Source organism: Protopterus annectens, chromosome 4.part0 (assembly GCF_019279795.1).
Source record: "Protopterus annectens isolate FY-2018-M chromosome 4.part0, PAN1.0, whole genome shotgun sequence".
In the NCBI taxonomy this organism is placed as follows: domain Eukaryota; kingdom Metazoa; phylum Chordata; order Ceratodontiformes; family Protopteridae; genus Protopterus; species Protopterus annectens.
This window is the reverse complement of record NC_056733.1, coordinates 123,964,253-123,987,300: the sequence shown is the minus strand read 5'-3', so window position 1 is coordinate 123,987,300 and position 23,048 is coordinate 123,964,253. Positions and strand designations below refer to the sequence as shown.

The 23,048-nt window shown below is 49.1% G+C and overlaps 1 protein-coding gene across 1 annotated transcript in view; it reads right to left on the bottom strand.

Moving 5' to 3' along the window:
* The window catches only part of LOC122800226 (dynein axonemal heavy chain 17-like), a 17,083,451-nt gene that overhangs the window by 15,998,886 nt on the left and 1,061,517 nt on the right, over positions 1 to 23,048 (bottom strand). The gene's annotated exons all lie outside the window — the stretch shown is intronic.

Sequence of the window (23,048 nt, the reverse complement as noted above, 5' to 3'; positions counted from 1 at the left end):
AAATAATTCAGCGACCGTAAGGTAAAGGCCGCTGAGGACAGGATACGCTTCCCGTACCTATCCATACTCCTAGAATCCTTATTAGGAGGATGAATAGACGTCGAAGCCTCTGCCACGTCCTGCTGTGTGGCAGAAGCCACCACCAAAGCATCTACCGGTACACCCTTTGTGAGAAATTCTTTCTGGGGGGGAGCTGACAAGAATTTATTGGGCCTCGTAGGCACCGGTTCCACGCAATCAGGGTGTTCCCACCCTTCGAGAAACCAAATCAAGGAGTTCATCGAAGGGCGGAGACACCCAGGAGGCGGAGGGCTGGGCCCCAAAGGCCTTGAGGAAGACCGACTCCTCAGCTGAAGGGGTTTTGGCTTGCCAGTCACCTCTCTGTCTCAGAATCTCCAAGATATCTGAGAAGAAGATATCATCCGAAGATGATTTGGGGGACCCTTCCGCGTCATCGAGGTCAGTATCCGATGTAATAGACTCATCTTGGGAGTCTACGTGCTTCCTCTTACACAATTTCTTCCGTGGGGGTTCGTCCGAAGCAGTTTCGGACAGACCGCGGAAGAAGGAACCCCGATTGGGGTATCCTCAGGCCCTGGGACCCCGCTGCCGGGGGGCTGCAACGCAACAGAGGCACCAGTCTCCAAATCTAGGGACGGTGAGGTAGAGTCTAGTTGAACCGGCAAAGGCATGGCCAGCGCGCTCCTCATGGCCTCAAAGGCCGGACCTCCAGAATCCGAGGAAGTCACTGGTCTAGAGGCCACGATGGCACTGGGAATTCCAGCAGCCGATGCTCCGAGAGGAAGACTAGGCACCGAAGCACCTAATCCCAAAGTATTCCCCTCGGGCCCGGCTGTAGAGGTCGCAGTACCAAACCCTGAACCGGAGGACAGGGTAGGAAGCATCGTCGGAGCCGAAAAGCCTTATAGGGGTCTCTGCTCCGACCGTATGGCTCCACCTTGCTCCACCACCACCGGCTCCAACAACTCAGAGGAGATTGGAGGAGGAATCAAGTGTGTCGGGGGGGGGGGGGGGGGATCGGCTCCGAAGCAAACTGTGCTGGAGCCGAGACCATTTTAGCAAACACTGGAGATTGGAAGAGCCTCTGTAAAACCCTATCCAGGTCCGAATCTGATAGTCTCGAGGATTTAGAGGAGGTAGACACTCGAGAAGACTTTCTTCTCGGCTCCGAGGGAGAAGGGGACCGGCTCCGAAACGGCTCCAGTACTGTCGGCGCCGACTCCACCACCTCATGGACCACCATCGGCGCCGAAGAAGCCTTCTTCGGAGCCGAGGGGGAAGAGTCTGAGCTGCACACTTCCACCGGCTCTGAAGCCATTGTAGCCGATGGAGGTGATTCACCTCTCGATACTCCAACTTGCGGCTCCGAAGACAATGGAGCCGAAGTAGGAGGTATCGAGGCAGACTCTTCGACACTCGGCCCAGAAGCCAGTGGAGCGGAGGAAGAAGAGGCCAATTTTTTTTTTTTAGAAGTCGGCTCCGACGGACTTGTCGGAGCCGACGATCTTTTCTTTTTGGAAGCAACAGGAGGATTCAAAGCTTCCTCAAAGGAGGGTTTAATAAGCCCTTTTAATATGAGCTTGTTCTTACGTTCTTGGAGAACTCTAGCAGAAAAAGCATGACATACGCTACAAGTCTCCTGTAGATGTTTCGGCCCCAAACAATAAACACAAATAGAATGGCTGTCTGTTATGGACATTTTATAACTGCACCGAGTGCATTTTTTAAACCCTGACTTTTGTTCTTTAGACATAGTACAGGTACTGCAACAAATAGAGATTACCACAAAAATTAAGCACTATAAAGAAAAAAAGCGCCAACTGAAAAGCACGAGACTCACTGGCGCAAGCACCAGAAGAAAATTACCTCAGAAGCAACTGACAAATAAGTACAACGGCCCAAAGCCCTCTAATTTAAACAGGCTTGGCCCGACAGACAAATAACCACAAGGGACTTAAAATAAACAGTACAAAGGACTTTTGAACTAAATAGTACACAAGAGTAGGGCAAGGGCCCTCTAACTCAAACAGGCCTTGCCCGACTGAAAAAAAGGAACAAGTACCAGACGACACTCAAGCACTTAAACTTCACAAATATTATAAAGAAGCTGTTAAAACAGCTGCTTGATTAATATATAGCAAAAAACCCCAAGGTCAAAGACCAATAAAGGTAAATTTAACCACTTAGCTCCAGCCAAGTCGAGACCACGTCCAGCTTGTAAAGCGGCAAACGAGATCTGGAGAAGCAGGTGTAGTGCATCCTGGGATAGGGTATAGCCCAGCCAATGAGAGACTTCGTGCTAGTATATAAGTTGCCGAGTAGGAGCCGATGGATCGGCTCCGAACCCATCTGTCATGAATGTAGGCGAGATAGGATCCCATTACATCCACATTTTCCCACTTTTCTGGCCTTTGGGGTAAGGTCTAGAAGGAGTAGAAAAACGGACTCCGACGGCAGATAGAGTTTTGCCATCCGTCTCGCACCTAGTCAAGGTTTCTTTCACTTGAGGACCAAAGAGAGATGATCCATCGAACGGGGAGTTAGTGAAAGACGTTTTAAAGGGGTCCGCAAAATTGCATAGTCGCATCCAGGCATGCGGTAAGGCAACACCTGTCCCTGCGGCCCCACTCGCTCCATCAGCCGCATATGAAAGGTGGCGCATGGAGGAGTTAGCTATCGAATTAAGGGTAGTCAGCTGGGTGTTCATTTTGTCCTTAAAATCTGCAGCTGTAGTATCCTTCAACATCTCACTCGCTTCCTTGATCAAGTCTCTCTGGAGACGGGTGAAATGGCATAGGTAGTTCAGCGAACGCATTGCAAAGGTCGCTGACGAGAACATCCGCTTCCCATACCTGTCCATAGACCTAGATTCTTTGTTAGGGGGATGAACAGGCACTGAAGGATCAGCTAGTTCCTTCTTGGTGGCAGCAGCTACCACCATAGCATCCACAGAAACACCTTTTGTGAGAAATTGTTTGTCAGTTGGTGCTGTTATAAATTTGGAAGGTCTCCTGGGGGTAGGGTCCACTGAATCAGGAGCCGTCCAGGCCTTCTTTGCCACCACCTGCATGAGGGGATCAAAGGGGGGGGGGGGACACCCAGGAGGTGGAAGGACGAGAGCCAAACGCCTCAAGATACACAGATTCATCCTCCGAAGGGTTAAGGGCTGGCCAATTTCCCCCCTGTTTCAGGATCTCTAGAATGTCTGCGAAGGAGACATCTTCAGATGGGGAACGTGGGGAACCCTCGGAATCCTCTAAATCTGTGTCAGAGGTGACAGACTCAGGTAAGTCTATGTGCTTCCTCTTACACTTTCTCTTCCTAGGGGGCTCCCCTGCCAATTCAGGGGAGGCCTCGGAAGAGGATGAGATCCCCACAGGGGATTCTTGAGGAGCTGGATCTCTGCGGTCTGGGATGAGGGAGTGAGTCGACATAACCAAAGGCACCGAAGAGGGAGGGGCGGACAGAGCCGACTGTGGAGTCGAACAAGGTTCCAACACACTCCGCATGACCTCGAACGCACCCCTGTCTGGCAGAGCCAGAGGTCCCCGCTCCGAGAAGCTGAGAACCTCCCTCGGCATCGACAGAGATGGCTCCGAGGCCGATGTCGGAGCCGAACTCACCAGCGCCGAAGCACCGAGAGGGGGAGGGGTCGGACAAGGGTCGATGCCACTCACCCCTTGGAGCCGACGAGGAAGCCCGGTGCCGAGATTCTTCAAAGAAGAAATCGAGCCACGACGGAGCCGAAGCCAATGGTCTCGGCTGCGACGCTACCACAGCCTCGGTCGAGGCGCTCCGAACTCAAAGGAGTCGGAGGAGGAATATTTATAGGAATAAGTTGAGGCATCGACTGATGAGTCGGGCTCTGGAGCATTTGGGCCAGTGCCTCGGACTTTAAAAGTCGACTCACTACCCTCTGGAGGTCGTGATCTGAGAGCCTCGATGACCTGGAGGAGTGAGATCTGTGGCTCCGTTCAGACAGCAAGGGAGACGCTGGAGCCGAATGAATGGAGCCAAGGGATGGTGACCTCGATCTCTTTCTAGATGTCGGCTCCGATGGTCTGATCGGAGCCGACTCAGGAATCTCTAATGCCTCGGCTCCGGAGCCGAGGAACCACAGATACTGTAGTCAAAGACTCATCGGCTCCAGACGGAGCCGATGAAGCAGCAGGCTTCGAAGCCCTAGGCCTCGACTCTGAAGCTGGAGCCAAGGTCTTGGAAGCCTTAGAAGGTTTCCCCGATGTAACAGAAAGGGAACCTTCAGGCTTAAGCAAACCCCTTAATATGAGTTTGTTTCTTCTTTCCTGCAGGACTCTAGGGCTGAAGCCATGGCATACAGCACAAGAGTCCTGCAGGTAAAGGTCCCAGGCACACACAAGAAGTGTGACCGTCTGTCAGAGACATTTTCTGACAGCACGAGTCACACTTCTTGAAGCCTGAGACCTTTGAATCCTTGGACATACTCAAGGAACCGAAGTGTAATCACACACACACAGATTACACTGATAGAAGTCTAAGTAGAATTATTTAAAACAAAACTTCTGAAAGGTAAGTTAAGTTAAATATATCCTAACCAAAACACATACACACCCTAAGGGATGGGAAGGAAGGGCCCGAAGGCCTAGGGAAAGAACTTAATAGTTCTTGAGAAAAAAAGGGGCTGGATAAAAAAGTAGAAGGGATAATATCCACTAGACTAAGGGTAAAAGAGAAATAAACTAAGCTAGCGTAAGTTTAAAGTTATTAAACTAATCTAACTTTGACTAACCTGGAGGTCGTGATCTGAGAGCCTCGATGACCTGGAGGAGTGAGATCTGTGGCTCCGTTCAGACAGCAAGGGAGACGCTGGAGCCGAATGAATGGAGCCAAGGGATGGTGACCTCGATCTCTTTCTAGATGTCGGCTCCGATGGTCTGATCGGAGCCGACTCAGGAATCTCTAATGCCTCGGCTCCGGCCGGAGCCGAGGGAACCACAGATACTGTAGTCAAAGACTCATCGGCTCCAGACGGAGCCGATGAAGCAGCAGGCTTCGAAGCCCTAGGCCTCGACTCTGAAGCTGGAGCCAAGGTCTTGGAAGCCTTAGAAGGTTTCCCCGATGTAACAGAAAGGGAACCTTCAGGCTTAAGCAAACCCCTTAATATGAGTTTGTTTCTTCTTTCCTGCAGGACTCTAGGGCTGAAGCCATGGCATACAGCACAAGAGTCCTGCAGGTGTAAAGGTCCCAGGCAATACGCACAAGAAGTGTGACCGTCTGTCAGAGACATTTTCTGACAGCACGAGTCACACTTCTTGAAGCCTGAGACCTTTGAATCCTTGGACATACTCAAGGAACCGAAGTGTAATCACACACACACAGATTACACTGATAGAAGTCTAAGTAGAATTATTTAAAACAAAACTTCTGAAAGGTAAGTTAAGTTAAATATATCCTAACCAAAACACATACACACCCTAAGGGATGGGAAGGAAGGGCCCGAAGGCCTAGGGAAAGAACTTAATAGTTCTTGAGAAAAAAAGGGGCTGGATAAAAAAGTAGAAGGGATAATATCCACTAGACTAAGGGTAAAAGAGAAATAAACTAAGCTAGCGTAAGTTTAAAGTTATTAAACTAATCTAACTTTGACTAACCTGGAGCCGGTAGAAAAACACCTCGATCGCTGTAGCGGCAAACGAGATGTGAGGTAATTCACGCCTAGCATTGTGGGATATAGGGGCAGCCTCGAGCCGGTGGAACCAACTCTCGAGCTTTTAGAGTGGCAGTGGCCGAGGTCGGCTCCGAACCCATCCAGCAAGAATGAAGGCGAGATAGACAACTTAACAACACCCGTTTAAGAAAGGCTTCACAAAGCTTGTGGGACATAATGTTGTGGTCTGCAAACCCGACATGAAAGTTGGAGATTGCTGCCAACTGAACTTTGACTGTGGAAGAGGAAGAACCTGAGTGAAAAATTTCCGCTAGAAAATCCAAAACTGACTGAACCGGGGCAGTAAAGGGATCTATGTTCTTATCTTTCGCCCAGAGGGAGAAGCGTTTCCACTTACTAGAGTAAATCCTCCTGGTAGAGGACTTAAGAGAAGCTACTATGATGTCTCTAACGGGGTTAGAGATCATAGGAAGCCTGGCTAAGGAAGGAAGTTGAGCAACCAAGCTGTGAGGTTGAGGGAAGGAACGGACCGGTGCAGTTGACCCGACTGGTGGGTCAGAAGATCTGGAACTGGGTCCAGATGCCAAGGCTGCACCAAGAGATGGCGATGAAGGAACGGGAACCAAATTTGTCGAGGCCAGTAAGGGGCAATGAGAATCATTTTGGCTCTCAAAACGGACGCTTTCTGGAGTACTTGTGGAATCAATTGAAAGGGGGGAAAAGCATAAAGAAGTCCCTGGGGCGAATCTTGGGTAAGAGCGTCTCTGGGGGGATGGCCCGGAAGTGGGAAGAGAGAAAAGAAGTCTGGGCATTTGCTGCTTAGAGGAGTAGCAAAAAGATCGCAGCATGGGCGGCCCCACTTCTGAAAAATCTCTTCCACTATGGATTGCTTGAGAGACCACTCGTGAGGCATGAGTATAGCTCTGCTCAATCTGTCCGCTATTATGTTGGTTTTCCCAGGGATATGCGTTGCTACCAGAAACCGATGAGAGGAGATCGCCCATTGCCAAAGTCTGAGAGCCTCTCGACACAAGGGACAGGACTTGGTTCCGCCCTGCTTGTTGATGTACCACACCACGGACATGTTGTCCGTGTGAACTGCAATAGTTCCTAAGGGAAGAAAGTCGTTGAGGGCTTGCAACGTTAAAAGCACTGCTCTCATCACTAGGACATTTATGTGCAGGTGGTATTCGAACGGTTGGCACGTGCCATGAACCATCCTGCCCTGATAATGTCCCCCCACCCGATCAGGGAGGCATCCGAAGTGACCGTGGCTACCGGGGCCGGGGGAACAAATGGTCTGCCCTGATGGACTAGAGGAGAGGAAATCCACCAGGATAGATGGTTCTTGCAGGTCTGTGTCACTAGGATCTTGTGACGCATGGGAAGCTGCTGGAAGGACCATTGTGTGAACAACATCCATTGTAGAAGACGCATGTAAAAACGGGCCAGAGGAAGAAGTGTGATGGCAGCAGCCATGAGGCCCAACACTTTCAAAACCAGCCTGGCTTGTACCTTTTTGCTGGCAAGGATGATTCGAACGTGGTTTTGGACATCTAGGATTCTCTGACTTGTTAGGTTTGCTGACATCCGAGTAGTGTCTAGATTTGCGCCTATAAAGGTAATAGATTGGCAGGGCGATAAGGAGGACTTTTCGAAGTTTACCGAAATTCCCAATTGACTGCAGAGACATAGGGTGTAGTCTCTGGCTCGGATGAGTTGATGCCTGGTGGTGGCTGAGAGGAGCCAGTCGTCGAGATACGGAAACACCTGGAATCCTAGACGTCTCAGGTGAGCCGTGACCACTGCCATGCATTTGGTGAACACTCTGGGGGCTGTAGTGAGACCAAAGGGCAGGGCTCTGAATTGAAAATGACTGGTCCCCAGCCGAAAGCGGAGAAACCTTCTGGAGCGTCTGTGGATTTTTATGTGATAGTACGCATCCTGAAGATCTATAGAGCACATCCAGTTGTCTTTGCCCAGAAAGGGCAAAATCGATTGAAGTGTGACCATCCGAAATCTCACCTTTTTGACAGACTTGTTTAGTCTGCTGAGGTCTAATATTGGTCTCCAGTCTCCCGTCTTTTTGGGGACCAAAAAGAACCTTGAGTAGATTCTGGACTCTAAATGATCTTTTGGTACTGGCTGGATGGCTCTTTTCCTTAGAAGCTTTGACACCTCTAATCTTGCAATTTCCCTTAGACCGGGTGGTACGTCTGGAAGGGAACCTTTTTGAGGGAAGGGGCTTTCCTCGAAAGGAATCTTGTAACCCTCGGATATGATCGACTGTACCCATTTGTCTTGAGAGAGGGAAAGCCAGGCTTCTGGGTACAGCGACAATCTTCCCCCGACTGCCTCCAAGGGTGGGCAGTCGGGCAACACCTCAGGGATGCTGGAAGGGCTTGTCAGAGAGAGGTTCTCTGGAGCCCTGGTTCTGAGGACCCCCTCTGCCCCTAGGGCGGCGTCTGTTATTAATACACCCTCTGCCTCTGGGGGTAAACTGACCACGTGCGTCAGGCGTGACTCCTTGTCATTTTCGGAACCACATTTTCCCTCCCTTCTGACCTTTGGGGTAAGGTCTAGAAGGAGTGGAGAAACGGACTCCTATGGCAGAAAGAGTCTTGCCATCTTGCTCACACCTGGTCAACGTGTCCTTCACCTGAGGGCCAAACAAAGTTGACCCATCAAAGGGAGAGTTTGTGAAGGACGCCTTAAAGAGGTCTGCAAAATTACAGAGCCGCATCCAGGACTGACGTCTGAGAGCCACTCCTGTGCCTGCAGCTCTACTCGCCCCATCGGCTGCATAAGAAATGAGCCGCATGGAGGAGTTGGTTATGGAGTTAAGGATTCCCAGCTGAGAAGCAATCTTTTCCTGAGCCCCTGCTGCTGAAGGATCCTGTACTACTTCACCTAATTCTTTAAGAATGTCCCTTTGAAGTCTGGTGAAGTGACATAAATAATTCAGCGAACGCATAGCGAAGGTCGCTGAGGAAAACATCCGCTTACCATACCTGTCCATAGTCCTGGACTCTTTGTTAGGAGGATGGACTGGTACGGAAGGATCTGCAAGTTCCTTCTTAGTGGCGGCCGCCACCACCATGGCATCAACCGGGACACCTTTAGTAAGAAATAAGATGTTATGTACCTACCATAACGTTCCATGTTAGTTGTCTTCTCTCGCCTTCTTTCTTGCTTGATGGGTTCGGAGCCGATCCCTCGGCTCCGACTCGGCACTTGCTAAGCTCGAGAGTCACTTTTACCAGCTCGAGGCAGCCCCATATCCCACGATGCAAGGCGGTAAGTACCCAGATCTCGTTTGATGACAAAGGGCAATAGCACCAAGCATAAAACACTTCCAAAAGGAAGAAGAAAACTTACAGGATGGAAGAAGGACCAGGTCTGAATGGTCTTCAGCATAATAATTTCTTATAACAAGGTCTGTCCAGGCCTGGGGGAAGGAGGGAGGGTCAAGAAAGAAGGCAGAGAAGACAACTAACATGGAGCGTTATGGTAGGTACATAACTTCTTAATGTTAAGTTGTCAATCTCGCCTTCATTCTTGCTTGATGGGACCGTCCTAGCACCTCCATCCTGGGTGGCTCAATGGAACAGACTCTTGAGGACTGTAGAGCCAAAACTGGCTCTGTCCCTGGAGGCCAAGTCCAATTTGTAATGGGAAACAAAAGTGTGAGGAGTGGCCCAAGTGGCGCTGCACAAATAGTGTCTAAAGGAAGTCTAGCTTGAAAGGCTGTAGAAGTAGCTAAGCTCCTAGTTGAATGTGCTTTAGGTTTTGAGCACAGCTGTTTTCCCCTGAGCAGATAAATTTCAGAGATGACCGAAGAAAGCCATCTGGACAAGGTCACTTTAGAAACAGGAAGGCCTTTCTTATTATCTGCATAGGAAACAAAAAGTTGATCAGATTTTCTAAATTTTTTTGTTCTGTCCAAATAATATCTGAGTTGATGGTGGACATCAAGATAATGTAGTTTTTGTTCGGCTCTGTCTGAATAGTTTGGGAAAAATACAGGGAGATCAATGGATTGATTCAAATTGGTCTTTGAAGCGACCTTAGGCAAAAAGGTCGGATTAGTTCTCAAAGATACTCTGTCTTTGTGAAAAACCAAATAGGGGGGTCGAACCGATAGAGCATGAAGTTCAGACACCATCCTGGCCGATGTAATAGCCACTAGGAATAAAGTTTTCCAAGAAAGAAATTTCAGGGAACAAGAAACAGCTGGCTCGAAGGGGGGAAGAATCAAGGATGTCAGCACTAAATTTAGATCCCACTGAGGAGGAGGATTCCTGATTGGAGGCTTTAGTAGGAAAATTCCTTTCAAGAAGGCCCTGCAGAGCCTATGGGACATAATATTATGATCTGCGACGCCGACATGAAAGTTGGAGATAGCAGCCAATTGAACTCTGACTGTGGAAGAAGAGGAGCCTGCATGAAAAATCTCTGCTAAAAAGTCCAGGACTGCCTGAACAGGGGCAGTGAAAGGATCAATATTCTTGGCCTTAGCCCAATAAGAGAAACGTTTCCATTTGCTTGTATAAATCCTCCTGGTAGAGGATTTTAAAGAAGCTACTATGATGTCTCTAACTGGGTGAGAGATCAAAGGAAGCCTGGCTAAGGAAGGAAGTGGAGCAACCATGCTGTGAGGTTGAGAGAAGGGATAGACCGGTGCAGCTGACCGGATTGGTGAACCAGAAGATCTGGCACTGGGTCCAGATGCCACGGCTGCACCAAAAGGTGACGATGGAGGAACGGGAACCAAACTTGTCGAGGCCAGTAAGGGGCAATGAGAATCAATTTGGCTCTCAAAACGGTAGCTTTCTGGATAACTTGAGGGATCAGAGGAAATGGAGGGAAGGCATAAAGAAGTCCCTGGGGCCAATCCTGGGTCAGAGCGTCTCTGGGGGGATGGCCTGGTAGAGGGAAGAGGCTGAAGAAGTCTGGGCATCTGCTGTTTTGGGGAGTAGCAAAAAGATCGCAACATGGACGACCCCATTCCAGAAATATCTCTTCCGCTATAGATTGCTTGAGAGACCACTCGTGAGGCATGAGAATAGCTCTGCTCAATCTGTCCGCTACAGTGTTGGTTTTCCCAGGGATATGCGTTGCTACCAGAAACCGATGAGAGGAGATCGCCCATTGCCATAGTCTGAGCGCTTCTCGACACAAGGGGTAGGACTTGGTTCCGCCCTGTTTGTTGATATACCAAACTACAGACATGTTGTCTGTGTGGACTGCAATTGTCCCTACGGGAAGAAAGTCGTTGAGGGCTTGCAACGTTAAAAGCACTGCTCTCATCTCCAGGACATTTATGTGCAGATGGTACTCGAACGGCTGCCACGTCCCATGAACCATCCTGCCCTGATAATGACCAACCCACCCGATCAGGGAGGCATCCGTGGTGACAGTGGCTATCGGGGATGGGGGTACAAAGTGTCTGCCTTGGTGAACCTGAGGAGATGTGATCCACCAAGCAAGATGATCTTTGCAAGTCTGTGTCACCAGAATCTGGTGACGCATTGGAAGTTGTTGGTACGACCACTGTGTGAACAGCATCCACTGAAGAAGGCGCATGTAGAAGCGAGCCAGGGGAAGAAGAGTAATGGCCGCAGCCATGAGGCCTAATACCTTTAGAACCATTCTGGCCTGTACTTTCTTGTTGGCTAGAATGATCCTGACATGACTCTGAATGTCTGAAACTCTTTGATCTGTAAGGGTAGCTGACATCCGAACAGTGTTTAAGTTTAGCCTATGAAAGTAATAGACTGGCAGGGCGATAAGGATGACTTTTCGAAGTTGATCGAGATGCCCAAATGAGAACAAAGATTTATTGTGTAATCCCTGGCTTGAATAAGCTGATGCCTGGTGGTGGCTGACAGGAGCCAGTCGTCGAGATACGGAAACACCTGGAATCCTTGACGTCTCAGGTGAGCCGTGACCACTGCCATGCATTTGGTGAACACTCTGGGGGCTGTAGTGAGACCAAAGGGCAGGGCTCTGAACTGGAAATGACTGGACCCCAGCCGACTGCGGAGAATTCTCCTGCGGCGTCTGTGAATTTTGATGTGATAGTACGCATCCTGAAGATCTATTGAGCACATCCAGTTGTCCTTCTGTAAGAAGGGCAGAATTGACTGAAGAGTGACCATTCGGAATCTTGTCTTCCTCACAGACTTGTTGAGTCTGCTGAGATCCAATATTGGTCTCCAGTCTCCCGTCTTTTTGGGGACCAAAAGAACCTTGAGTAGATTCCGGGCTCTGAATGGTCTGTTGTAACTGGCTGAATGGCTCTTTTTTGCAGTAGTTTTGAGACTTCTAACTCTGCAATTTCCCTTAGACCGGGTGGTACATCTGGAAGGGAATTTGAGGGGAAAGGACTTTCCTCGAAAGGAATTATGTAACCCTTGGATATGATCGACTGTACCCATCTGTCTTGAGTGAGGGAATGCCAGGCTTCTGGGTACAGTGATAATCTTCCCCCGACTGCCTCCAAGGAGGGACAGCCGGGCAACATCTCAGGGATGCTGAAAGGGCTTGTCAGAGAGAGGCTCTCTGTTTCCCTGGTTTTTGGACGCCCTCTGCCACTAGAGCGTCTGTTGTTGTTACCCCTCTGCCTCTAGGGGTAAACTGACCACGTGAATCCGGCGTGACTCCTTGGGATTTGCGGAACCACATTTTGCCACCTTTCTGTCCTTTGGGGTAAGGTCTAGAAGGGGTAGAAAAACGGACTCCTACGGCAGAAAGAGTCTTGCCGTCCTGCTCACACCTGGTCAACGTTTCCTTCACTTGCGGGCCAAACAAAGCTGACCCATCAAAGGGAGAATTTGTGAAGGACGCCTTAAAGGGATCTGCAAAGTCACATAGCCGCATCCAGGCTTGGCGTCTAAGAGCCACACCTGTACCTGCGGCCCTACTAAACTCCATCAGCAGCATATGATATTAGCCGCATGGAGGAGTTTGCAATGGAATTAAGGGTTCCTAGCTGCGAAGCAATTTTTTCCTGAGCTCCTGCAGCTGTAGGATCCTGAACATCACCTAGCTCCTTAAGGATATCCCTTTGGAGTCTGGTGAAGTGACATAGGTAATTCAGCGAACGCATAGCAAAGGTCGCTGAGGAAAACATCCGCTTACCGTACCTATCCATGGTCCTAGAGTCCTTATTAGGAGGATGGACGGGTACGGAAGGATCTGCAAGTTCCTTCTTGGTGGCAGCAGCCACCACCATGGCATCAGCGGGGACACCCTTAGTGAGGAATTGCTTGTCACACGGGGCAGTGATAAATTTTGAAGGCCTCCTAGGGACTGGCTCTACAGAGTCAGGAGCAGTCCACGCCTTTCGGGTAATAACCTGCATAAGGGGGTCGAAAGGCGGAGACACCCAGGAGGTGGAGGGCCGAGATCCAAACGCCTCTAGGTATACTGACTCATCCTCAGAGGGATTATTGGTGGGCCAGTTTCCCCTCTGTCTAAGGAGTTCTAGGATGTCTGAGAAGGAGACATCCTCAGAGGGGGATCTTGGGGATCCCTCTGACTCATCAAAGTCAGTATCTGAAGTGATAGACTCGAGAGTCTACATGTTTCCTCTTACAAGTCCTCTTCCTAGGAGGATCTCCCGAAACATCAGGAGAATCCTCGGAAGAGGGGAAATTCCCAATGGGGAAACCTGAGGCGGAGGATCTCTGGGTCCTGTAGCAAGAGAAGTGGCAGAGATGTCAACAGGCACTATAGAGGGAGGAGCTAAGGGAACAGACTGCTGGCTGATACCAGTGGACAGCACACTCTTCATCACCTCGAATGCTCCCCTCCCAGGCAGGTCCGAGAGAACCCGTTCCGAAGAGCTAGGAACTCCAGGGACCACCGAAAGGGAAGTCTCGAGGCAGATGTCGGAGCCGAGCTCACCAAGGCCGAGGCTCCAAGGGGAAGAGCGGGCTCGGACAAGGGTCCGATGCCACTCACCCCCTCGGAGGAGACCATGGAAGCCCGCCACCGAATCCCTCTAAGGAAGGTCTCGAAGAGGAGATAAGAGTAGAGGCTGAAGGAACAGAAGGGGGTATCCGTCCCTCAGCCGTAGCAGTAACCATTCGAAGACTCCAACTCCAAGCTCTGGGGTAGAGTTGAAGGAGGAACTGCAATGGGGTGTGGACCAATAGTCGTCTGTTGAGACGGACTATGTAACATTTGGGCCAGTGCCTGTGACTTAAGTAATCTACTGACCACTCTCTCTAAGTCATGGTCAGAAAGCCTGGATGACCTTGAAGATCGGCTCCGATGGCTCCATTCCGAGAGGAGAGGTGAAGCCGGGGCCGAAAGTATCGGCTCCAAGGAAGGAGACCTAGACCTCTTCCTCGAAGGAGCCATCGGAACCGATGAAACTATTGAACCTGTCGGAGCCGACAACTTATCGGAGCCGACAGGTAACCTCGATGCATCGGCTCCAGCCGGAGCCGATACAGCCACAAAGTAACGGTGTCGGAGCCGATCGGGCCGACACGATGCCTGAGCCACATGGTGGTCGGAACCGATCGGAGCCGACACCGAAGTGGTCGATGCAGATTCGGCACCGATAGCCATCGGTGCCGAAGGCTGTTAAGCCAGAATCGGCTCCAGCGGAGCCGATCTCGACTCAGAACGAGTCGGGCCGAGGCCGCAGGCTTTGACACAGAAGCCTGGGCCTTGGAAGACTTGGTAGTCTTGGATGGAGCCGACTTAGCCGGAGAGCCCTCCGGCTTAAGAAGGCCCCTCAGTATCAACTTATTTCTTCTTTCCTGCAGGACTCTCTGGCTGAAAGAATGACAAATAGCACAGGAGTCCTGCAGGTGAAGAGGCCCCAGGCAGTACAGGCAAGAAGTGTGACCGTCTGTCAGAGACATTTTCTGACAGCACGAGTCACACTTCTTAAAGCCTGAGACCCTTTCTTTTGACATGGTGCAAACAGACACACACACACCAGTCAAAGAATTAAATTAAACATACCCAAAGGTATAACTAAAAGAACACACACACACACCCTAACAGGGGGGGGGATGGGATGGGAGAAAGTCTGACTAAAAAAATAAGAAGAGACAGACAAATTTCTGTCAGAAAAGGTTTAAAACTAAATAAAAACTAACAATAAAGGGTTTTTAAGTTAAAAGGGGCTAAAATAGCGAATTAGCAAATCACTTACCAGGAGCTGGTAAAAGGAGGACCTCATAAGCGAAGCGGCAAACGAGATCTGGGTACTTACCGCCTTGCATCATGGGATATGGGGCTGCCTCGAGCTGGTAAAAGTGACTCTCGAGCTTAGCAAGTGCCAAGTCGGAGCCGAGGGATCGGCTCCGAACCCATCAAGCAAGAATGAAGGCGAGATTGACAACTTAACATCTGCTTTTCTGCGGGGGCCGTAATAAATTTTGAAGGTCTCCTAGGGACTGGTTCCACCGAATCAGGAGATGCTCATTCCTTTCGAGCTATGACCTCCATAAGATAGTCGAAAGGTGGAGACACCCAGGAGGTGGAGGGTCGAGATCCAAAGGCCTCCAGGTATACCGATTCATCCTCGGATGGGTTAATGGAGGGCCAGTTCCCCCTCTGTTTCAGGAGCTCAAGGATGTCTGAAAAGGAGACATCCTCAGAGGGAGATCTTGGGGATCCGTCCGACTCATCTAAATCGGTATCCGAGGTTGTAGACTCAAGGGAGTCTAAGTGCTTCCTCTTGCAAGTCCTCTTACGCGGGGGTTCACCTGAAGGATCAGGAGAAACCTCGGAAGAGGAAGTTATTCCCAATGGGGAAACCTGGGGCGATGGATCTCTGGGTCCGGAAGCAAGAGAATGGGAAGAGGCATCTACAGGCACCGTAGAGGGAGGAGCTAAAGGAACCAACTGCTGGCTAAGCTCTGGAGCTAGCACACTCCTCATCACCTCGAAGGCTCCCCTCCCAGGGAGAGCCGAGAGATCCCGCTCCGAAGAAACAGGGATCCCTGGTCCCACCAAAAGGGAAGGCTCTGAAGCAGATGTCGGGGCCAAGTTCACCAAGGCCGAAGCTCCGAGAGGGAGAACGGGGTCGGACAAGGGTCCGATGCCACTCGCCCCCACGGAACCAACCAGGGAAGCCCGACGCCCGGATCCCTCCAAGGAAGGTCTCAAGGAAGAGATAGGAGTCGAGGACGACGGAGCCGAAAAGTGTGGTATCGGCTCCGACGCAGCAGCAGTCATGGTACCAATAATCTCCAGCTCTGAGCTCTGTAGGAGAGTCGAAGGAGGAATTTCAGGGGGATGTATAATAGCTGACGTCTGATGAGACGGGCTATGGAGCATCTGGGCTAGTGCCTGTGACTTTAATAGCCTACTTACCACTCTCTCTAAATCATGGTCTGAAAGCCTGGAAGACCTCGATGATCGTCTCCGATGGCTCCGCTCCGAAAGCAAGGGGGATACTGGAGCTGAGTGAATAGATTCCAAAGAAGGAGATCTAGACCTCTTTTTGGACGGAGCCATCGGAGCCGAGGAACGTTCGGCTCCAGGCGGAGCCGACAACTTGTCGGATCCGAGAGGAGACAAAGATATCTCAGCTCCAGCCGGAGCCGAGACATGCTTCGACGCTGGAGTGTCGGCTCCAGACTGAGCCGACACCGGTGCCGAAGCCAAGGTATCGGCGCCGATAGGCACCAGCACAGAAGCTTCCAACAAGGAAGGATCGGCTCCGGACGGAGCCGATGTCGACTCCGGCGGAGTCGGAACCAAGACCACAGACTTGGACACCGAAGCCTGGGTCTTGGGTGGCTTAGAGGGCTTCCCGGAGCCGACTTTAGCCGAGGAGCTCTCTGGTTTAAGTAGACCCCTAAGGAACAACTTATTTCTACGTTCCTGCAGGACTCTCTGGCTGAAAGAATGACATATAGCACAGGAGTCCTGCAGGTGTAGGGGTCCCAGGCAATAAATACAAGAAGTGTGACCGTCTGTCAGAGACATCTTCTGACAGCACGAGTCACACTTCTTGAAACCTGAGACCCTAGTATCTTTGGACATATCTAGGTGTTTAAACACTCACACACACCAATCAGTCCAACCAAGACGCTAACAACTAAAAATATATTAATAATAACTAACAAAATTAGTTATTAAGTAGAGTGACACAACACACACACACACCTGAGGGAATCCTGACAGGAACTGTGAGGGTGGGAAAGGCCTAAGGCCCGAAAAACTAAACTAAAGAACTAGGACAAAAAGGGGTATGGAGCTAAGTGAAAGTACACTGAGGATAGACTGGATACAAAAAGGACCAACAATTAGGGTTTTAGGCTCTTAAAACCTGACAAAAAGCTAGAAAAATATCACTTACCAGGAGCTAGTAAAAAGGATGACCTCATTAGCGAAACGGCAAACGAGATCTGGGTAATTACCGCCTTGCATCATGGGATATGGGGCTGCCTCGAGCTGGTAAAAGTGACTCTCGAGCTTAGCAAGTGCCGAGTCGGAGCCGAGGATCGGCTCCGAACCCATCCAGCAAGAATGAAGGCGAGATTGACAACTTAACATTAATGGTTAAAATCACTAGAATTTGAAACTAACACACATAAAATGAAGCCTGAGGCTATTTTTTCTTGCAAACACAAAGGATGGCAAAGTAGCACAGAAGAATTCAGACAGACAAACCTGACTGAAGCAAAATAGTAATGTGGAGGGCTGTGTACAAACTGTGAATGTTTCATCTGCCAAGCTGTCCTAATATCTGCAGAATCAGCCTTGCTTGTTATGGAGAATAGATGCCTTCTTAACTTTATGAGGAGAATAATAGGTTCATGGGATAGGTTCATAGGATGATACTAGGTTAATGGCCTTAGAGCCTTTACAAGTGTTGCCGTGTAATAACCAGAGTACCCTTATTGACCATAGTTAGATGGTCATTGTTAGCAGAGGGATTCTATGATTAGCACTAACTGCCCATGTCCATGAGGGACATAAGCTCCATCCCCAGGGTGAATTTATAGTCACCCATTCAGTTGTCAAGGTTGCACTTGAATAGGATTATTGAGGAGCTCTGCTTCATATGGAGTGGAAGCTTATTCCAGAGGAGGGGCAATCACTGAGACATACATCTGTCTCTCCAGCATGTGTTGTTAATGTCATAGGCTAGGTTTAGATCCCTGCAGTGAGTTAGTCTTGTCTAATTTGATTTGTGGATGTGCAGCATTTCCATTAGGGCAGGGTCCCAAACTGTTCTGTAGGCCAGGCACAGGTCGCTTCTCAGCAGCATGTATGATATAGAATACAGTGACAGCTTTCGGTCTTTCCATGTATGCCATCTTTTGGAGGCCCTGGATTCTCTTGGTCTCTCCAGTTCCTGCAGGTGTCTGGTGAGGTGCATACAGAAGGGAGCACTGCACTCAATTAGTAGTCTGATAAAAGTCAAGTACAGAGGAGCTATAACATCCCTGGTCTTGGATGCGATGCCCTTATTTATGAGGTGCACAACGTAGAATGCTTTTCTTACCACTTATGGACACATGTTGATCGAAGTTTAGATTGCTATCAACCTGTGGTCCCAAGTTTCGCACCAATGAGTTTGAGCTTAGAGGGGTGCTATCTATATCATAATTAGCAGGGGGCTGCTTCTTTGTCAAAGGGGATAATGAGGCATTTTTTTGCGTTAAGTTTTAGTCAGTGAGTTTGGCACCAATCAATTGTCTGTGTCAGCCTTTTCTGTAATATGCTAACATCGTTGGAGGACTCTATGACTGCACTCAGCTTACAGTCATCTGCAAACTTGGCAAGCCACAGGGCATCCACCTTCGCCTGGACTTCAGAGAAATGGATTCCAAACAGTAGAGGGCCCAGCACAGACACTTGTGGTACCCCACTGGTAATTTGTCTACTGGTAGAGCTGGACTCCCCAACTTTGACAGTCTGCTTCCCATCTAGTAACGTATGGGTTAATCTCCAGCTGGGAGAGTTTCACTATGATACCTGAATGGGAGATTGTGTCAAAGGCCTTAGTTAAATCAAGATAGATGGTATGTACTGTTTTGCCCTCATCCAGGACTTTGATGACATCTTCAAAATAGTCCACTGTTTATTAAGCAAGATCTACCCTTGATGAAACCAAACTGGATTGGGTCAAGGGTTTCAAGGTTGCCTATGTCCTTGCGGATAAGATCCATGATGATTCCTTCCATGATCTTGCAGATAAAGCTAGTTAGGCTTATGGGTCAATAGTTCCCAGGGTCAGCTGATGGACCCCTTTGTGCAAGGGGATAACTGTTGCTGATCTCCACTCTGCCAGGACAAAGCCAGTTCTCAGGCTATGATTTAAAAGAATGCCAACTGTTTCCACTAGGTCTTGTTTTAGATTGTTTAGTAAGCAGCCTAGGATGTTATCTGGTCCCACAGAGGCCATGCTTTTGGCCTTGGAGAGTGCTTATATAACCTGTTCTTTGGAAACACTTGGTAAGGGTCTGGTGTCAGGAATGCTTTGGGGTATATATGGTGTGGACAGGGGGATTAAGTTTTTGCCAAATCTGTCGGTTAGCAGGTTGGCAATTTCCTCAGGCTCAGCGTGAGTGGTACCATCCACTATAAGTTCGGCACACGGCTGAGCATTTTCTCTCTTAAGTTTCGGATGTAGCTAAACAATGCCTTATGACTGGCTTTAGCGAGGGATACTAATTTAGACTCATAGCTAGCCTTAGAGGACTTAACAAAATATCTGATTTACTTGTTCAAGCTGTGGAGGGCATTCTTCCTTTGTTGAGTAAGTTGCCTCCTGTTCTTAGATATCAGTTTCTTTCTTTTGTTGTATAACTTATTTATATTTACATTCCACCAGGGTGGCTTGTTTTTTTCAGGAAGAACTGGTTTTGTTCCTGTTAGGTACAGCCAAGTCAATGCGTTTGTTTAAGTGTATGTATAGAGCATTTGTGTATTCCTCTACATAGAAGTCACTGTTGGCTATGTTGACAGGGACTTTGAAACTTTCTATATCACTGCTTAGTAGGCAATAGTTTGCTTTGGAGAAATTTTTCATTTTTTTTTACTCCTGTGGGGGTGTCAGGTTTGATCTTTACTTCAAACGAGACAGATTTATAATCTGACTTTACCAGGGAAGGCAACACATAGGGGGTGGTGCAGTGATCCCCATGTTGATGAACTTTTAGTTATGTACTTACCATAACTTTAGATGTTTGGGATCCATCTCGCCTACATTCTGTACTGATGGGCTCGGAGCCGATCCCTCGGCTCCGACTCGGCACGCTTATGCTATAGAGCGAGGCCTCTTATTGGCTGAGCTATCTTTATCCCAGGATGCACCACCACTAATCCCCCAGATCTTGTTTGTCCGCATTCATGCACACATGCACAACTTGTTTATATAACATTGTTAGATGTTTCAAGATGAAACAACAGGATTCGGACCTTCTGATATCCTCTGATCTCCAAGGAAGGGGGAAGGAGGGTGGGTTATTAGGAATGTAGGCGAGATGGATCCCAAACATCTAAAGTTAGGGTAAGTACATAACTAAAAGATGTTATGTGATCCTATCTCGCCTACATTCTGTACTGATGGGACAGCGTCCCTAGCACCTAAATCCTGGGTGGCTCATTGGAAAACACTCCTGAGCACTGTGGAACCAAATGAAGCTCGTCCTCTAGATGCCACATCCAATTTGTAGTGGGAAATGAAAGTGTGCGGGGAAGACCATGTAGCTGCAGCACAAATGTCATTAATGGCAAGCTTGGAATGAAATGCTATCGAAGTAACCATAGCCCTTGTAGAATGAGTTTTGACAGAGGTGGTAAGCTCTTTGTTAGAAAAAGAATAGGCTTGGGTAATACAGTCCCTGATCCATTTGGCAATAGTGACCTTTGTGACAGGTTTGCCCAATTTATTGTCTGCAAAGGATACAAACAACTGATCTGTTTTCCTTGTTTGTTTGGTCCTGTCTAAATAAAAACGCAACTGCCTGTGAACATCTAGTGTGTGGAATATGAATTCCGCTTTGTTAGAATATTTTGGAAAAAAACTGGAAGTTCTAACGATTGCTGTAAGCAGAAACTGGAACAAACTTTAGGGACAAAGGAAGGATTTGGCCTGAGAGATACTCTGTCTTTGTGGAAAACCAAGTACGGGGGTTTTACTGACAAAGCTTGAAGCTCTGAAACTCTTCTGGCAGAAGTAATTGCCACCAGAAAAGCTGTCTTCCATGATAGAAACTTTAGATCACATGTAGCCGCAGGTTCAAAGGGGAAGGAAGTCAAGGCGCATAACACTATATCGAGATCCCATGGAGGTGCAGGATGAGAAATCGGAGGTCTTAATAGAGCAGCACCTTGCAAGAAGGTCTTACACAATCTGTTGCTCATTAAAGGTGGGTTTATGGATTCGTGAAAATTGGAAATCGCTGCCAATTGGACCTTGATGGTAGAGACTGAAGAGCCTTGATTGAAAAGAGAAGCTAAAAATTTTAGTACTTCTGCCACGGGAATAGAGATGGGGTCCAGGCCCGGCAGTTGAGCCCTAATAGAAAATCTTTTCCATTTGGTAGAATACAGTTTCTTTGTTCCAGACTTATGGGCGAAGATAATATGTGTACAACCTCTGGATCCAATGTATGACTCCTGACTATAGTCGGAAGAGGAGGAGCCAAGCAGTCAATTTTAAGGTGTGCAGGGACTGGTGGAATAGTCCCGACTGATGAACCAAAAGATCTGGAATCTGATCCAGGAACCATGGACCTTCCAGAGCATATTTCCGAAGGTAGGGAAACCATACTTGACGAGGCCAGTAAGGAGCAATTAAGATCATTTTGCTCCCCAAGAGAGATGCCTTTTGAATCACCCTGGGAAGGAGAGGAACTGGAGGGAAGGCATAAAGTAAGCCTGTGGGCCAAGGACGGACTAGTGCATCCATGGGGCTCTTCCCCGGAGCCGGGGTTAGAGAGAAGAATTCTTTGCACTTCGCATTCAGAGGAGTCGCGAAGAGGTCGCAACACGGAACTCCCCATTTGCTGAAAATCTGACTTGCAACTGTCATATTCAGAGACCATTCGTGAGGAGAGAGGATGGTTCTGCTCAATCTGTCGGCTATCACATTGGACTTGCCCGGTATGTGAGTAGCCACTAGAAAGCGTTTGGTCGAGACTGCCCATTCCCAAACTCTCATGGCTTCTCTGCAAAGAGGATAGGATCTGGTCCCTCCCTGTTTGTTCAGGTACCAGACAACTGACATGTTGTCTGAGTGAACGGCAATTACGCCCTGAGGGAGATAATCGTGAAGGGCTTGAAGGGACAGAAGTACTGCCCTCATTTCTAGGATGTTGATATGAAGTAGGGTCTCTTCCGGGTGCCATTTGCCTTGGACTGACCTGCCCAGGGAATGCCCCCCCCCACCCCATCTGGTAGGCGTCTGTGGTCAAAGTGGCCGCGGGAGGAGGTAGAACAAAGGGTCGTCCCTGATCCAAATTGGAGGGCACTAGCCACCAGCGAAGGTCCCGTTTGCAAGATTCCATGATCCATATGAGGTGACTAAGAGGGAGTTCCTGAAAGGACCACTGAGCTGACAGAAGCCACTGGAGAATTCTCATGTGCAACCTTGCCAAGGGGACTAGAAGAACCGTGGCGGACATGGATCCCAATAGCTGCAGGACCATCCTGGCTGGAGCTTTGGACCTGGGACGTAAGGCTCGAACTTGAGTCTGTATGGTTTGTATTCTGTCTGTAGGTAGATAGACCCGCATTCGGTTTGAGTCTATCTCTACCCCTATGAATCTTATTCGTTGAGATGGCAGCAACACAGACTTTAGCCAATTGAAGGTGATTCCAAGGGAACTGCCCAGTGATATAGTGGCTTGAAGGCTCTGCAGTAGTAGATTCCTGGAGGTGGCAGTTAGGAGCCAGTCGTCTAGATACGGAAACACCTGGAATCCTAGACTTCTCAGGTGAGCAGTCACGACTGCTAAACACTTGGTGAACACCCTGGGGGCTGTGGTGAGACCAAAGGGCAGCGCACGGAACTGAAAATGACTGCCTCCTAGGCTGAAGCGCAGATGTCTCCTGGACGCTTGATGTACCATGATATGGTAATAAGCGTCCTTGAGATCTATGGAGCACATCCAAACACCCTTCTCCAGCAATGGGAGAATGGTTTGTAGGGTGACCATTCGGAACTTGGACTTTCTGACTGAACGGTTTAGGATGCTGAGGTCCAAAATGGGCCTCAAGTCCCCGGTCTTTTTTGGCACCAAAAGAATCTTGAGTAAGTCCCTAATCCGATCTGGTCTGCAGGGACCGGTTGGATGACTCCTTTTTGCAGCAGCTTTGAAACTTCTGAGGCTGCAGTATCCCGTTGACTGGGTGGCGGGTCCGGGATTTTTTTGGACTGAGGTGGGGA